We start from the raw sequence: 19,315 nt of genomic DNA on the forward strand, positions 1-19,315 counted from the left end.
GACTGATAGCTTCGCTACCAGTCAGGGAAGGAACAAGTCAACAAACATACATGTTCTCTAAGTTGCTGTTGGTAATCAGTCAGGGAAGATACATGTTCTCTAAATTACTGTTGGTAACCAGTCAGGGTAAATACATATTCTCTAAGTTGCTGTTAGTAACCAGTCAGTGAAGATACATGTTCTCTAAGTTGCTGTTGGTAATCAGTCAGAGAAGATACATGTTCTCTAAGTTGCTGTTGGTAACCAGTCAGGGTAAATACATATTCTCTAAGTTGCTGTTAGTAACCAGTCAGTGAAGATACATGTTCTCTATGTTGCTGTTGGTAACCAGTCAGGGAATATACATGTTCTCTAAGTTGCTGTTGGTAACCAGTCAGAGAAGATACACAATGTTGAGCTCGGTCAGAATGTTTTCAAGTTTTTACGATATTAATATTTCAAAAGAATCTTTGTCCTGATTTGACATTTTGTCTAATTAGATATTTGATTGAGTGATAAAACTGTAAAACTGCCTTTTGAGTTTGTTTTCTTCATATGATATACTTCTGAAGGATAATTCAGATAAATTATTAGAAAACAAACAAAACTCATTTAAGTATATGATCATTTTTATCAGAAAATGAAAGAAAGCTATAATTAGCACTGATGTGATTAAATTACAGCTGACTTTTTTTATTGGTGTCTGAATGATCTTGTACCTAACATCAGTTTATTTATAAAATCTAAGATTGAACAAAATGAAGTAAGAACCATCAGGTGACACATCACTTCACCCCTAATTCCTTGTGTATCACCCACCTGCCAGTTGCGTTACTCAGTTTTACAGCCTTTTTTTCAGTAAAGATGATATTATAATAACCTTAACTTGTGTCAGTGCTGCCAATCAGCTGATTATTCTACACCTGCATAACAAACCCACCTTTTGTACAGCATTTGAAATATTTCAAAATTGGAAATAAAAGTCCGATTGTTATCTAATATTTCCTTCCTGTTTCAGACAAAAACCAATGAAAAGAATGAGATAAAGATATTACATGTTGAAAGTTGAACAGTTTTGGATAACTCTTTTAAGATAAAAGTTGAAGAATACTTTAAAAAATAATGGATACATACAGAAATGTTCTCTCTGTTTTTACATGAGTTTTAGAATTTACCAGATCAAATCAAGCGCAATTCTGGTCTTTGTTTACGTTTACAGTTTTGTATCAAGCAAATTAATCTTTATCTTGATGGATCTCGAAAAATAAACGGCTGTTTTAAGACATATGTAGTTTATCTTTATTGTTTATATTCCAAGTTTATCTACATGTAGGTGGATTTATTTTACTTCATGTTTGACAGCATTAGATAAAATGTCACTGTTACTTTGGCTATGTTTTCACTTTCATTCTCTTGTCTACTGAATTATAATCTAGAAAAAATAATACAAGAAATCTATTTGAAGATTCGTTGACTTATGAAATAACTTCCACCCTTGTAGGAGCTGTGGTGGCTGCATGGTTAAGGCGTCTGACTATCTTTTTCTCTAACCCCCCACTTCTGAGTTGAGGGTTAGAGGCCTACGTGGCTGAGTTGCCTGGTACTGCCTGCAAGTTGGTGGTTTTTCTCTGGGAACTTCAGCTTTTCTTCACTTTCCAAACCTGGCATGCCCTTAAATGACCCTGGCTGTTAAATACACATCAAGTAACAATAAACTAAAAAATCCATCATTTTTGATCTTCTCGTTCATTATACTCGTACAATATGATCTCTCTATAGTCCTCATATTTTGTTTTTGTGCTGAAAACCCTGAACAGTTAAAGCAAGGAAAGAAATCTGCTTTAAGTTTTCATCTTCAGTGTGTATACCTCAAATGTAACAGTTATCAACCAGCAGGGTAAGGGAAGTTTGTTTCAAAGTCAATTCAGAACAGGTCAAGGTTTCATTACATAGAAATGAGTTTTCTAATCCAGTATGAAACCTGGTTGATAAAAGGTAAGAGCAAATTTTACAATTTGTTTTTTTTTTTTTTATTTTGTAATTTGTTTTCTTGGTCAAAGCAGAGACGTATATATCACATGTGTTATTTATGTCTCTGGTCAAAGTTATTACGCTGAGTTATTTATGTCAGAAGATAAAAGGGTCAAGGTTAATTATAAAATCTATTTTGAAGGTGTTTTTTTTATACAACATACTACTTATATCCAAATGAAAACTAAAACTCATTGATGAAGTTTCAGTCAATAACTTAATTTGCTATGGTATCACTTTACTCAAAACTTTTACAACATTAAGGCTGACTAGTCAAAGGTCATAAATATATATCACACTTACTGAGGTGATTCATTCTAGTTAGGGCACCAATATCTGTCCAATCTTGCAGCTCTCCAGGTGAGAAGTCACGTTGTCAGCACTGTTACTTAGTAATTACTCATTTGGACATGAAAACAGGATTATCGTCCTGATGTCTTGTAGAAAGAAAAGTCTGCTGTATATTACACAATACAGAAGTCAGTATATATTTGGTATACCACATGACCTAGACAGGAAAATCGGGGCGACTCACTGTTTAATGGTAGTGTCTATCTAGTTACTTTTGCACTATTGATGGCATTCCTGGGTGGATGCAACTCTGTCTTCTTTTTACTTCCAATCAGCTGCGATCGAATCAGCTGGATTTTGGGATTCAAAGAAATTTATTTCGATGGAAACCCTTAAACTTGTTTAATCTGTCCCAATATATTGCTTTGTGATGTGTGGTTTTGGAGAGCAGGAAGGAAGAAAAATATCACCGTCAATAAGGACAATCGCGCAAATCTCCCTACAATCCAGACAAGGTCAAAAGGAATAGTTTTTAATCTACTGGATGATGGATAAGAATTCAGACATCTTATGGGGTTGCTGTTGCTATGGGAACACTTTTCCTTACATTTGGGATTAATTAAATGTACATGGTTTCCTTATATTAAATCTTTGTCAATTTTCTTTGAGAATTTCCTTTTTTTTCTTACTTGCTTGACAAAAGGTTAGAAGAGTGTTAAGAATTGAAAAGTTACTTAAAAGCTTTCCTTCGGTGACTTCATAAGACCATGACTGTCTTTTCCTTGGCTGGCTCTGAAAAAAACCTTGTTTATTTGTCTGTGGAATGAGCGGCCATGTTGGAGTGGGGAAGTTGTGGGCTTGTTTATGACTGTTTCCACGACAATGGATTGGTTTTGGGTGACTTATGACCGGAATTGTCTGTATTTGTGCCACCACGATTTCTCAGCTTGGAAATATTGTCTCTGAGATGTCCACAATGATTCTATTAGCAAGGTCACCTTCAGATCTGTGTCAAGAAAAAAATTCTTTGCTGACAATAGCAGTATTAATAACAAAAAGCTCTTTCCACACTGTAGTAAATATTTAATGTTTTTACTATCATCATCTTTTTTGTCTATGGCCTGTCAAATCTTCTAATATAACAATACTTGTTATCCATATTTCTTAAGGACAAAAGGAGAGATGTTTTGTAGTTTCTTACCTCTGCTTATGAAGAGCTCCTGTATGGATCTTCTGGAAACTTTGTGAACTTAATTAAGTATTAGTTCTAATTGTACATGCAATATTTGGAATTCATTCGTACACACAAGATGGCTGCCAGCTCCCATTTTGACTTTTTGACTTTTGGAGTTTGTTATGCTTGTTAATTATCGTCAAAAGGATTTTCTGAGTATTTTTAGTATGCCTTGTAGATGTGCATGCTGCATTTCAAGCTTGATGGATCTACATCTTTAAATTTTGCAACTTCTATTTTAAATTATTTACAGAAGCAATTTTTGATAAAAACCATATCAACTTTTTCTGTATTGTTGTTTGATTTGGTATTTAAGCTGACTGGTGTTGGTCATTTCAGAAGTTTGATTTTTGAAGTGACACATGTTTCATGTTCAGTAATTTCTGAAGAATTTCAGGATTTTTTTACTATGTTCAGTTTTGGTCCTAGTTGTGTCTTTTTAACTGACACAATATGTCAGCTTCATTTGGTTTATAAATGCTTATATTAAAATCAGATATATTTAACTTTGAAAAACAGGCAGAGAGACTGACATTATATATTTCAATGTCAAACAACCATCCCTCCCTGTTCTGTAGTAAAAATCTCTGTTAATCCAATCCAATTCACCAACTAAGACATGGTGTTGAGATTTCATAAAACTAAAAGGAAATTCAGAAAAACCATTTCAGTATGACTGGTACAGGGTAAAATGATTTAACAATTCACTTCATTGAAAAAACAGTTGCTGAAATTTACTCCACTTTAAAACTAATAAAAATTACCTAGAGAAAAGACGTCCATCATTGGTAACAAGAACAAGTGTGAAGAATTCAAAAACTGTTGCATAATCCACAGCCTCAAGGAAACAATCAAAGAAGGAGGATGTGTACAACTGACATAGGGGAACCAATCACAATTAGACGGATGTGTATGCCCAACGCTGTGATGAGAAAGAGGTGAGTAATTAGGGAGGACAAAAGTGTTGCGAGTTGCCTGTAGGACCGCGCATGGTCAATACAAAATTGGATAGAGATATCAAGTATTTTCATTTGTACACAATCCCAAAGAGGGAATTCTCTCATGCATATAACATCAGGAAATTGACATTAAAGGCTAGTTCTGTCACACTACGAGGTCTGCTTGTGAAAATGTCGGATCCCTCTCCTGGGGGTAGTGCACTAATTAACAGTTACCTCCCTTGAGTGATAACTGAATCTCGCAGATGATCAAGATGCAGGCGTGGCACATGTATCAGGTTGTACTCTCTGATGGCTGCATCATGAAATTGTAGTCCCAGGTAGCATTCATTTCATAGAGTCATGCTGTTCAGAAAATATCTCAACTGTTGGTAAACTCAAACTCCAGTAAATTGGCTTTGTAGCGGAAAATTACATCCATTCTCCTCACAAGCTATTTTTAAATGTTGATAATTACCTACAAGTTGGTTGGCTGACTTATTTGTCTGGTTCCTGTGACAAGAGCTATTGGTTAAATAAACTGCTATCCAGAAAGCTTGCACCTTGGCAAATATCTCACCATTCATTACCTGCTTTAGAAGAGAAACATTAGAGTTGTACTGTCTGGGCCTATGTTGTCAGACATTTGATGTATCGCCCTAACCTCCCCCATTCTTCTTCCCATCCCTCTATTCCAGCCAATTGTAATTAGTGGTCTGTACACCTACATATAAAATTTCTAAATGTAAGAAAAGGGTAGACAACTCTTACTTATCAGTGCATTGACCCCAATCGTCTTTCTGAAAACAACCATGGAAGATTCCTTCTGGTTGGACAATTCTTCCTGGTCACAGTTGCTTCTCTGATTAGTCCAATATAAGTCCAATAACCCTGGGCAATTCTTTCTGGTCACAGTACCCCATCTGTTCAGTACAATAACCCTGGACAATTCTTTCTGGTCACAATCCCCATCTGATAGGTACAATAACCCTGGGCAATTCTTTCTGGTCACAGTACCCCATCTGATCAGTACAATAACCCTGGACAATTCTTTCTGGTCACAATCCCCATCTGATCAGTACAATAACCCTGGGCAATTCTTTCTGGTCACAGTACCCCATCTGATCAGTACAATAACCCTGGACAATTCTTTCTGGTCTCAGTACCCGATCTGATCAGAACAATAGCCCAGGGCAATCTTTCTGGTCACAGTTCCCCATCTGATCAGTACAATAGCCCAGGGCAATCTTTCTGGTCACAGTACCCTATCTGATCAGTACAATAACCCTGGACAATTCTTTCTGGTCACAATCCCCATCTGATTAGTACAATAACCCTGGACAATTTTTTATGGTCACAGTACCCTATCTGATCAGTACAATAGCCCAGGGCAATCTTTCTGGTCACAGTACCCTATCTGATCAGTACAATAACCCAGGGCAATTCTTTCTGGTCACAGTACCCTATCTGATCAGTACAATAGCCCTGGACAATTCTTTCTGGTCACAGTACCCTATCTGATCAGTACAATAGCCCAGGGCAATTCTTTCTGGTCTCAGTACCCGATCTGATCAGTACAATAGCCCAGGGCAATTCTTTCTGGTCACAGTACCCTATCTGATCAGTACAATAGCCCAGGGCAATCTTTCTGGTCACAGTACCCTATCTGATCAGTACAATAGCCCAGGGCAATTCTTTCTGGTCACAGTACCCTATCTGATCAGTACAATAGCCCAGGGCAATTCTTTCTGGTCACAGTACCCTATCTGATCAGTACAATAACCCTGGACAATTCTTTCTGGTCACAGTACCCTATCTGATCAGTACAATAGCCCAGGGCAATTCTTTCTGGTCACAGTACCCTATCTGATCAGTACAATAACCCTGGACAATTCTTTCTGGTCTCAGTACCCTATCTGATGAGTACAATAACCCTGGACAATTCTTTCTGGTCACAGTACCCTATCTGATCAGTACAATAGCCCAGGGCAATTCTTTCTGGTCTCAGTACCCGATCTGATCAGTACAATAGCCCAGGGCAATTCTTTCTGGTCACAGTACCCTATCTGATCAGTACAATAGCCCAGGGCAATCTTTCTGGTCACAGTACCCTATCTGATCAGTACAATAGCCCAGGGCAATTCTTTCTGGTCACAGTACCCTATCTGATCAGTACAATAGCCCAGGGCAATTCTTTCTGGTCACAGTACCCTATCTGATCAGTACAATAGCCCAGGGCAATTCTTTCTGGTCACAGTTCCCCATCTGATTAGTACAATAACCCTGGACAATTCTTTCTGGTCACAGTACCCTATCTGATCAGTACAATAGCCCAGGGCAATTCTTTCTGGTCACAGTACCCTATCTGATCAGTACAATAACCCTGGACAATTCTTTCTGGTCTCAGTACCCTATCTGATCAGTACAATAACCCTGGACAATTCTTTCTGGTCACAGTACCCTATCTGATCAGTACAATAGCCCAGGGCAATTCTTTCTGGTCACAGTACCCTATCTGATCAGTACAATAACCCTGGACAATTCTTTCTGGTCTCAGTACCCTATCTGATGAGTACAATAACCCTGGACAATTCTTTCTGGTCACAGTACCCTATCTGATCAGTACAATAGCCCAGGGCAATTCTTTCTGGTCACAGTACCCTATCTGATCAGTACAATAACCCTGGACAATTCTTTCTGGTCTCAGTACCCTATCTGATGAGTACAATAACCCTGGACAATTCTTTCTGGTCACAGTACCCTATCTGATCAGTACAATAGCCCAGGGCAATTCTTTCTGGTCACAGTACCCTATCTGATCAGTACAATAACCCTGGACAATTCTTTCTGGTCACAGTACCCTATCTGATCAGTACAATAACCCTGGACAATTCTTTCTGGTCACAGTACCCTATCTGATGAGTACAATAACCCTGGACAATTCTTTCTGGTCACAGTACCCTATCTGATGAGTACAATAACCCTGGACAATTCTTTCTGGTCACAGTACCCTATCTGATCAGTACAATAACCCTGGACAATTCTTTCTGGTCACAGTACCCTATCTGATGAGTACAATAACCCTGGACAATTCTTTCTGGTCTCAGTCCCCGTTCTGATCAGTACAATAACCCTGGACAATTCTTTCTGGTCACAGTACCCTATCTGATGAGTACAATAACCCTGGACAATTCTTTCTGGTCACAGTACCCTATCTGATGAGTACAATAACCCTGGACAATTCTTTCTGGTCACAGTACCCTATCTGATGAGTACAATAACCCTGGACAATTCTTTCTGGTCACAGTACCCTATCTGATCAGTACAATAACCCTGGACAATTCTTTCTGGTCACAGTACCCTATCTGATGAGTACAATAACCCTGGACAATTCTTTCTGGTCTCAGTACCCTATCTGATCAGTACAATAGCCCTGGACAATTCTTTCTGGTCACAGTACCCTATCTGATCAGTACAATAGCCCTGGACAATTCTTTCTGGTCACAGTACCCTATCTGATCAGTACAATAGCCCAGGGCAATTCTTTCTGGTCACAGTACCCTATCTGATCAGTACAATAACCCAGGGCAATTCTTTCTGGTCACAGTACCCTATCTGATCAGTACAATAACCCTGGACAATTCTTTCTGGTCACAGTACCCTATCTGATCAGTACAATAACCCTGGACAATTCTTTCTGGTCACAGTACCCTATCTGATCAGTACAATAACCCTGGACAATTCTTTCTGGTCACAGTACCCTATCTGATCAGTACAATAACCCTGGACAATTCTTTCTGGTCACAGTACCCTATCTGATCAGTACAATAACCCTGGACAATTCTTTCTGGTCACAGTACCCTATCTGATGAGTACAATAACCCTGGACAATTCTTTCTGGTCACAGTACCCTATCTGATCAGTACAATAACCCTGGACAATTCTTTCTGGTCACAGTACCCTATCTGATCAGTACAATAACCCTGGACAATTCTTTCTGGTCACAGTACCCTATCTGATCAGTACAATAACCCTGGACAATTCTTTCTGGTCACAGTACCCTATCTGATCAGTACAATAACCCTGGACAATTCTTTCTGGTCACAGTACCCTATCTGATCAGTACAATAACCCTGGACAATTCTTTCTGGTCTCAGTTTTCTCTCTGGAAAATCAAACCTAGGTTTGTTACAATGAAATTTCGATGTTTTCCCAAGGAAGAATGAAAACTTCATAAGAGCTGTTGCAGAGATGTTGCTAAAGGATGGCAATGACTTCTTAAACATCAATACCAAACAAAAGTGAGGCATTTCTGAAATAACATTTGAGTTATGTGGGGTTTATCATAAGTACTGAAGTGTGTTTCTTTTGCTCTATCTTCATATTGTTGATGTCAGAGTTAACAAATAAATTCCCTAATATTGTATAGTGGAAACAGAGAGTTGTGATAAATGAAAACAGATTTATGAAACTGAAAATATGTTCAAATGATTTAAAATGAAGTTTTCAACCAAGAGAGAGAGAGAGATAGATGGGATCTGTGATTCAAGTTCAAATACCATACCTCAGCTTGTTTTAATTAAAACATATGGGAGTCTTATCCCAGCCAGCTGCTTTAGACTTCAATTTTGCTTTCTAATGTTTAAAATATTTTAACTTGTGTTGCACACTACTTGGTAGCTTTGTCTATTATATGAAAGAACATCCATAGCAAGCAAAGATAACCAAGTCAAGATATATATGAGATTATATAAAATATCATACAATACAGGATTGAAATTGTTCTTTAAAGAAATAGCATACTCTGATTATTACAGAGTACAACTATTACATGTTATGTAGTGTGTATATACATGTACGGTAAAACACAGATAAGTTGAAGGCGACGGGACCAAATGAATTATTTTACTTATCTGATGGTTCAACTTATCCGTGTTTCTATGAACGGAGACAAAGTGAGCCTATTTTCATCAGATGTTAACTGGATGCGTGTCTCGTAGCACGGCATGACAGTAATGGATAAGTAATAAATCAACAAAAATATTTTATGATTTTATACACTAACAAATTTTCTTATTTAGATAAACAGTTATAAGTACAAATATAAAACAATTGAATTGCAGCACACGCGTGGATACACACCCACTCACACACACCTAACGTAGTGAAATTGATACCTAACTTTATAAAAATATTGTATTCCTGTTTACATCTTTAAGAGTTACAAGACTTGTTAACAGTATTCAATAATAAAAGTCAATAAATAAGCGCTAATGAGATATAACACTGACAGCACTGAGGTGGGGTTTAAAAAGGTAAAGGCGTGGCAACGTCACTGAAGCATGACTTAAAATTTACATGCACAGCAATGTAAGAGCTTAACTGTAAAATAGATTAAAATAAAACTTGTACTTTGTTTATGTGCATGTACATCAGTATATGTTTCTAAAAATCAGTTCTTTATCAATCTGCATGGGCTCAAAAGTCATTGCTTGTTTTTTTTCCTTTGGCTTCCTGCAGCCATGCGCATAATAATAACAGTAGATTTATGGTTAACAGACTACAGTGTATTTTTTTTTAAAATTTGGTTGCCTAATTCTGTTTAAATTCTAAGTTTCACCTTCACATATGTGTAATAACAGGGATTAACGTTTGATCGAAAATTACAAAAGGGCTTGTTAACACAGATCTAACAGACCGAGCACTCTCAGTCATTCGGACCAAAGTCCAGGAAGTTTTTACTTAAGACAAGGTGACACCGATATTCAATGTTTGGTAGAATTTAGAAGAGATGGAAAACAAAATATATTTGATACAAATGCAGTGTTCAACTCAACAGTATTCAAATCATCAATGTTTGATTTAGTAAGATAAAGAAGAAAAAATTGGGACCAAACAATACAATTCACTTATGTGGTGTATTCATTTCAAGCTTGTCCAACACAAGTGAGTTTTACTGTATACTATATAAACTGCTGTATTTTCCGGGTTATAAGTCGCAGCTTTTTTCCTCAGTGGTGGGGCATGCAGCTTATATACCGGTGAGGTTTATATATGGACGAAAAAAAATTCGCAGAACGAAAAAAAAAATTAGAAGAATATCGACTGGATATTGATTCAGGACCATTATGTGCTTTCGAACAGCCATTTTGTTGAGGCATATCACATGCACTATTTACCTAAGTGACCTCGCGCCAGATAGTTTTGGTTACTGTACATGTAACGCTCCAAAAAGAATAAAAAATAGTGATTTCAGTCAAGGATATCAATACACCAGTTTGAGACGTAAGTTCCAAGTATTGTTACAAGTACCTGTCCATCACATGTCTGTCACTGAAAGAGATCATGATGAAACAGATGACTTAAGATTGAAATAAAATAACATTCTCATGGACTTAATTAATCATAGCTTTTAATATGAATCACAGTAATATCTTCTGAACTTTCATAGTTGCTTTAGAAGCCATAGTGGAAGTTTACAATAGCCTGTTGCATTATGGGATTGATAGGTCATCAGGTCAGATTCTAGAATGACTCCCATGCTTGTTTACAGTAAGAATGGCTTCGTATAACTTACAAGAAATAATATGGGACTACAAGAATTTTGTCAGCATGCAAGGGTCTTCGCTAATATTTAACAGTACAGACACTGATGGAGAGATTGTTAAGTATACTTCCGTAACATCAGACCCTATATCTGTGCCTTGACAATCTTTGAAGGCTCCCAAGCAAACCGAGTTCCATATTTGCTATTTTACATTTTTCAAACACATCAATAAAATAGAAGACTATCTATTTATTTGCAAACTTACATTAAATGTTTCACTGACATTCTTTATAAATTACCTTCTGTTGTCTGTTATATCAATGAACTTTGGTCAGCATAACGGTTACCAAATCATAAAAAAGGGAGATAAACACAAGCCCTGTGGCCTTCATATAACAAAATACAAAAAGCAGGAAGCATTGAGATGAGAGTTATAATGTTAAACATGGTGCTGTACTTAGCCATGCACATAGTGTTGTTTTCTATAAATGCTATATTCCTGTGAAAGCTGTATTAGAGATGACAATGGTTTAGCCATCACAGTCTAAGAATGGATTTCATTTCCACATAAAAATCATTTTGATCATTTTTTTATGAGCTGCTGTTATGAAGCAACATTTTTTTTTCTAAAAGTGTCACTAAAAAAAAAAAAAAAAATGCAACTTAAGTTAGAAGGAAGGGAGATTACTCTGTTTGTAAATGCGTCATCCATGGGATATGATGCAATTTTACGATACATTTGGGTGACATAAACCCATTTGATATAGATGTCCAACAACAAATCTTAGCTGAATCTTCTCTAGAGAGTCTGTTGATTCGTTATTGGCTCATAAACAGGTCTCGGTGACATGATTATGGCAGGTTGGGACAAAACCTCACGCAGTGGTGAGCAGTGTTGTTCTGTCTTATTTATCCATATCTGGACCAGAATGAAATACATACTAGACAAATGGAAATGTGATATAGTCATATAACATGCAATTAATTTCTATTTCAGTGGAGGAAAGGATAATAAAGATGTCTTATGGTGGACACAGGAAGCAGATTATTCCGTAATACTGGATGATAGGTTAGGTAGGAACAGGAAGTCTCTAATACTCATTTTCAGTATTAGCTTTGTTTACATCACAGGAACCTTTTGTATTGTTCAGAAGTAAATCTAGAGAACTCCTTAAAAAACCAAATGTCAATTTGGATTTCATGTATTTTTTTTTATTTAATTCTTTTCAAGCATCAGTTGATATCTTATTAGAGCAGAATATCAGAATTCTGTCAATTTTGATAATCTTCAAAAGCTGTTTAACAATTCTACATTATTCCATGTTGATAATGATGTCAAAATGATTCAACTGGAAATAATTTGAATCTATTCAATAATATTGGAAAATAATTGGTGTGCTTGTGTGGCTTTTTTCAATTTTATAGTAAGAGAGAGTTTTGTTTGAAGATACAAATTCACGTTGTGTTTGTAAACCATTTTGTTCCAATGGCTTTATCAGACAGATACAATCTGGGTCCAGGAAAGGTGTGAATTAAGTCTATGTAAGGAAAATGCTAATCAAAAAGGCTGTCCCTGGAGCATTTGTAAGAAGTGATTTTGTTGCTGAAGGAAGTTGGAAAATAGGGTGAAGACATAATCATGAAACAATAGTCTCCATATTTATAGACCTAAGTCTAACCATTGTCTCTATATATTCATAGACTTGTACTAGGTTTACTAAAGTAGCAGAGACCTTAAAGACCGACAGACAATTCCAGTCAGTTTGTACAGGTTCAAAGTGATGACACTCCGATGATCTAATGCAAAGTTTCTTGCTACAAATCCACTTTTGTAGACAAATAGGATTCAGATTTTGGCTTTATTTGTTTAGCTGCGGGGAACTGTAAGCTTATTGCAGTCCTCTTCCTGTCTCAAATTTACAGTTTTATATTCCTTAATAGGTTGTATTGGCGGAAATGTCTAGGACATACATGTAAATGTGTGCTTGAGTTGTGGGGCATTTGCCTGCTAGTCACAGTATAATGCCTATTGCCTTGAATTCTTTCAACATGACTGCATATTACCCATCATTTCAAGGAAATTACAATTCAGGTCTTATATTGATTAGGGTTTGTTTCTGGTTTCTTTTTTAACAACGAAAACCTTTTAGTGTATATTTATTTCATCTATGATCTTTTTATATATCTTGACATTTCCTAGTTTAGATATTTAATTTTTTTATAACAAACTTTTATTACAAACAACTGACTGTAATGAATCAACGACACTTGACATTAAGGTGACTGTGTAACCCTATATAATGAGACCTGTGTTAAACAACAACTGACAAACCAACAGCTGACTTACTAACAAGCTGACTTAACCAACAGCTGACAAACCAACAGCTGACTTACTAACAAGCTGACTTAACCAACAGCTGACAAACCAACAGCTGACTTACTAACAAGCTGACTTAACCAACAACTGACAAACCAACAGCTGACTTACTAACAAGCTGACTAACCAACAACTGATGTAACCAATACCTGACTTAAACAACAGCTGACTAACCAACGGCTGACTTAACCAACAGCTGACTTAACCAACAGCTGACTAACGAACAGCTGACTTAACCAACACCTAACTAACCAATACCTGACTTAAACAACAGCTGACTAACCAACGGCTGACTTAACCAACAGCTGACTTAACCAACAGCTGACTAACGAACAGCTGACTTAACCAACACCTAACTAACCAACAGCTGACTAACCAACAGCTGACTTAACCAACAGCTGACTAACCAACAGCTGACTAACCAACAACTGACTTAACCAACAACTGACTTAACCAACAGCTGACTAACCAACAGCTGACTTATCCAACAGCTGACTAACTAACAACTTTTCTCATTTTGAAGATCACAGGGGTCAAATGTGTTTGTTTTCAAACAAATTCTTCTCACTAATAAAAAAGGTCCAGGCTGCTGATATTGGTACTCTAATATAAGTAGTTGAAGGGTTTCTGATTTGTTAAAATAATTGACCTTGACCTCTTGGGTGTAGTGAGTTGAGATCTTAAAATTTCTTTTTCAGCAAGCAATAGGTGTAGAGTAATGCCATTTGTGTAGTAGCATGTATAAAGAATATGAATATGAAATGTTTTTATAAACCAACAATGTTTTTTGTAAGCTGAAGAGTAGTTGAGTATTTCATTCAAGGTCTTTTTGGCGTCTTTCATATAGTGGTCTGTATAGGCAGATGACCGTTAAGGTCCGTGGGCCACTTGTGCTGACACCTTATTATAAAGATTTCTTCATACAATGTCACTGTTTTTCAGTTGTGTGCATGTTAGCAGTTTCAGCTTCTGATACATCACATCTATATGTGACATTTATCCCTAAATTGATCTGTAGAACTGTCAATGACAATGGTATAGATGTACTAAATTTATTCAATGTTTCTGAAGCCTGACTAAAAAGGTTTCTTGTAAAAAACGGAAGCATACTGCATTTGGATCGTAAAGTAATTTGGTTCAAAACGTGTTATTGCATCAGACTGTTCTATACCAAATATCTGATCTTCTGTTAGAGTTATTACACTCTCATGTATGTATGTGAAGTAGAAAGCAATCTGGCCTTCATCGAGTGTCGGTGTGTACAATGGGATTATATGTCAATTGAAAAGATGTGTGATTTATATATGATAATACTGGGACCTTTTTAGTGATTATACAATTTCCAGAAGCAGATTACAACTTGAAAGCAGAATTTTTTTAATCTGCTTTCGATGCTGAAACAGTTACCTGTGGTTTCCCTGGCTATTCTAATGAAGCACACGAGCTTCCTGGAGTTGGTGATAGTGTAGAGACTGACAGGAGATGATGGATGAGGGTGCGGACAATTCATTAGATTATCTAGTCTCCCCAGCCCTATCCTGATGCACTATCAAAACAATATCATACCTAGTTGTATAAAAACCTGGTTCTTTTGTACTATCACAGGAGTACAGATAATTGATTTTATGTGCTTGATTAATTACTTCCCTTTGCTGTCAGTATTCCAACGTGAAAAATGAATCCAACATACTTCAATTTTAATATCTGTCCACAATCTTGGATCCTAACGACAGGTATGATGCACTTAGCTTGGACTACTTGTTAAACTCCAGATAAAAAATCAGAATGGTAATCACCCTTGTCTGCCTGTTCCTTTGCCAGCCCTTCAATTTGTCCCACTGCTGTTTTCACACATTATTTCAATTTCTGTTCATTTCTACCTCAAAGAAAGTACATACAGAAATACTTTTGAGGTCTGGAGATCAAAGGTCAAGGTCACTGTTACTATTTATAGAAAAATGGTTTTTACATAATATCTCATATTTTGGTGTTGGGCCACTTTCACTTACAAAACTATATATATCTTTATCTAGCTCTTGAAGTCACTTGGTATGGGTTTTTTTTTGTCAGAAGCATTGTGAATGCCTACCTATGACTTGATAATTACAGCAATTGTTTTTAGGAAGGGAATGCTATGGATGTTGGTTTTGTAGACAAATCTAACTAGCTATGTCATGTGCCTTCATATCAGCTGATTTACTTCATATTTGGCATCTTCTTGTCTGTTACATTTATTCATGTTTCAAAATACATGGTGATTGTTTCAAAAAGATACAACATCCATGCAAAATTGGAAGTGACAAATTTTCAAACGGAATTAATCTATTTGCATATCGCAACAGACTAATCTTTACAATGCATCGCCTTGTAATGCCAGTAGCAGTACGGCTATCTTAAATTCTGTGCGTAAACTTACGGAGGTCTCACTTTAAAACTGCTTCAAAATCAATGTTTAGATTCCCTCACATGATTTTCATCAAATGTTTGTGTTTTGAAAAATGGTGAAAAGAAATCCCCTGGGATATTTAAGACTAGTTGTGTGTGATTTATAGATACCTTCAACCTATTTACCCTCATCTGTATGTATTAAAGATCCCTGGGTATTTCAAATAGACCGTCCATACACAATCAAATTTTGATTAATTTTGTGACAAAAAAGTTGTGCTTCATCAACATAACTGACAGTTATGTTTGTTTGATGGTGAAGACTTTCCTCAAATGAAATGAAACTTGCTAATGAATTGGATAACTATGGTGCCGAGTGCCACATAATTGGATAGCCTCCCGACCAATCTCCAAGTCTCCATCTTTTGATTTCGATTCTGTGGTCAATACAGACTTTATTTTCGTATCCCTACTTCTAATTGGGCTGTTACGAAATGAATGCTCTGATTTCATCAAACAATCAGCCAATAATCAAATTATTGGGTTTTGAATAATACAGATACATTACCGATGGATGGCTAGTATCTCATTCTAATTCTGTGTATCAATAACGACACTTGGGTATCATCTCCTGCAAGCCATTTATTAGACGACATCGGAGAAGACAAATGCAATAGATAAGAAATGAGGAGAATCTAGATTATTTATCGTCCTGTCCAAATAGATCTTGTTGCTAAATTACATTGTGTCCACGTTCTGTAAGGAAACTGACCGCTGGACTATGACAGATTTTTCCAGTCATTGCCCTGCCTTGTTTTAGTCGGGTTACCATAGCTATCTCTGCTGAGGAGGACGTGAAAGCATCATAAACTGGCATGCATATAGTTAGTCTTGTCTTAGCCTTCCGATAAAACTTTTCCTTCATAGCTTATTTAGAATTCTACAGACAGTCGGAATTCACAAAGCCTTTATGAATAGACATCATGAAATAAATGCACAATACATAAAACAAAAAGAATGAAAAGACAACTTGTTATGAATGTAATCACATTGTATGTGGTCAGCTTATCTGTAGCACAAAACCAGCAATGTTCAATGTACAGTTAAATGACATTATTTCAAATCTCCTCTCATCATCTTAATTATGGTCAACTCAACTATGTTGATAAGTTGAAAGTTTTTTATAATCCTGTGAAATTCTAAATAAAGCTTTAGTTTCAGGGTCTGGGCCATCAACTTTAGAAAACAAACATAAATTGAAGGGCGCCAACCAATTTGTCTCCTAATTATTGTTTCTTTAATGAATTAGACATACAGAATAAAATTAAGGTTCAAACTTATAGCAATTACTATAAAACTTAAGCCAGAGTTTCATACCTTTCTTCACCTTTTATGTAAAGCATCAAATACTTCAGAGTTAAAAAAGTTTATGAATAGAGGACTGAAGAATGGCTACCCATTATATGCTGAAAGGGTACACATAATATGGTGGAAGGGTACACATAATATGATCAAACACAGAACTGGTGAAAGGGTGCCCATCATACAATATAGCAATTATGACAATCATAGCCTTAACTCAATGTTATAGTTATGGCAATGCCACTAGAAAGGTATACAGGAATTGTTGACATTTTTGAAAAGTACACAAGTGTTGAGGATGAAATACACAAATATTAACTTCATAAATTGTTTTGTAGAAATTGAGAGTGCAGGTCACATTTCTGGCCTCAGCTAGTGGGAATTTCCCTACAGTCAAGTTGTACAGTGGCCCAGTAGAATTTAGGAGTGGCTTGTTTGAGCTTGAACCACTAATAAGGCAGGGTTTTTCACATTACTCTTTCCTATTGTGTGTTTTTTTACCTTTAAAAACCTAAAAGGGAGGTAACTCTTTATGTTATATAACCTTAAGTGTTAGTATCATTAAACATATGGTATAATTACTATACATCATTTTGTTAAAGAATTAGATAGCTATACAGGTCCCTGAAGACATGAGCTGTTGAACAGATTAAAGGAAAAACTATCAGCATTCATAAAGTATTAAGTCATCTGTAAAACCATGAGAAGAAAATCTTTAATTTTTATCAAAAGGACTCAAAACAAAGTTCTGAGGAAATTCATTATAGAGTTTAACACCTCATTGCCAAAGATGTTTCTGTTGTTCACATCTTCCTAGATCTATCTGGTATATTTCTGGCTGTTGCTTGTATTCTGATCTTCAATATTGACTAGTTTTGTAATTGCTTTAAAATAAACTCAAACATTGTCATGAAAACTTCATGCTACATTTCCATTGTAGATTAAAGTGTTCAAATACAATTTTTTTTTGCAAGTTTTAAATTACAAGTAATTTGCTGAGAAAAATAGGTTTGTGAAAGTTTTAGTATTGGAAATAATATGATGTTACTAATGAACTTAAAACCTGAGAAATATTTATATTCTTCGATCAGGGATTCGGAGCTTGGGTTATGAAAACAATTAAGTCTGAAATTAGTGCATGAAATTCCTGGCTAACGTTATATTGGAGAGAGATGGAAAACGGTTAATATAATACATTTAACAGACACGTTGATGCATAATGTAGAGCCGATAGGAGCTGGAGATTCCTTCTCAACAGAGATAGCACCACTGCTGCGGAGGCTGTGCAGGGCAACTATAGGACTTATCCTGGACTACACTGGCTTCCCCCAGGCCTGTAGATGGCAGTGTGTTGAATTCTACCACAAATTGTTTGTATCCATCCGATGCTTACCAGTAACTATATCACAGAGGTGTTTTTAGATTCAACATTTTCCACACATGCTAGGACTTGTTGTATAATTGACTGTGAATTATTGTTTGCTGCGGATTAATAGAAGATACTGTACCCTTCTGTATCACTGGGTCAGGTGCTATAGACACTTCTAAGGTGTCAGTGACAGCCGGCTGTCCGTGGTTACAGTGTCACCAACACATAGTTGCAGTGTGGAGAGGTCGTGGTGTTCTATATACTCTCAACACACACTATTAGACAGTACATCTGAAATACATTTTTGTTATCTTCACAGGTCTTTGGTTTATGAAGTGAAAAAAAAAATATCATAAAAAAGACACTAAGAGAATATTTTGCCAGAAGACCAATGGATAATAGCGATGTGTATTGCAAATTGGCCAGGCCATTTTAAACATGATTAAAAGAAGATCAAGTAGCAATTGATTTTTTCTTGGGCGGTATCGTAGATACTCGGTCTCCTGGAATTCCTGCACTCTAGCATACTGATCTGGCAAGAGGTCACTGGAGAGCATGTAAGGGTAAAACTCGACCAATGTTTAGGACTTTATACAACACACAGTACTAGAAGTCTTTCTGACCTTGTGTGACAGCCTCAGTACAGCACGGAATTATAGGGAAATGTACTTCCTGTTGTTATCATGCTGAATATCGTAAAGGTAAGGTCATGCTTTCTCTATTTCTTGTACAAAAATGTTCTGTAATAGAAAAGGTTGCCGTTGTGTATTTTATCATTGATGTCTATTCTATAGGGAGTGTA

Source organism: Ylistrum balloti, unplaced genomic scaffold (assembly GCF_031769215.1).
Source record: "Ylistrum balloti isolate Yb309-2 unplaced genomic scaffold, AGI_CSIRO_Ybal_v1 Utg370452, whole genome shotgun sequence".
NCBI lineage: Eukaryota > Metazoa > Mollusca > Bivalvia > Pectinida > Pectinidae > Ylistrum > Ylistrum balloti.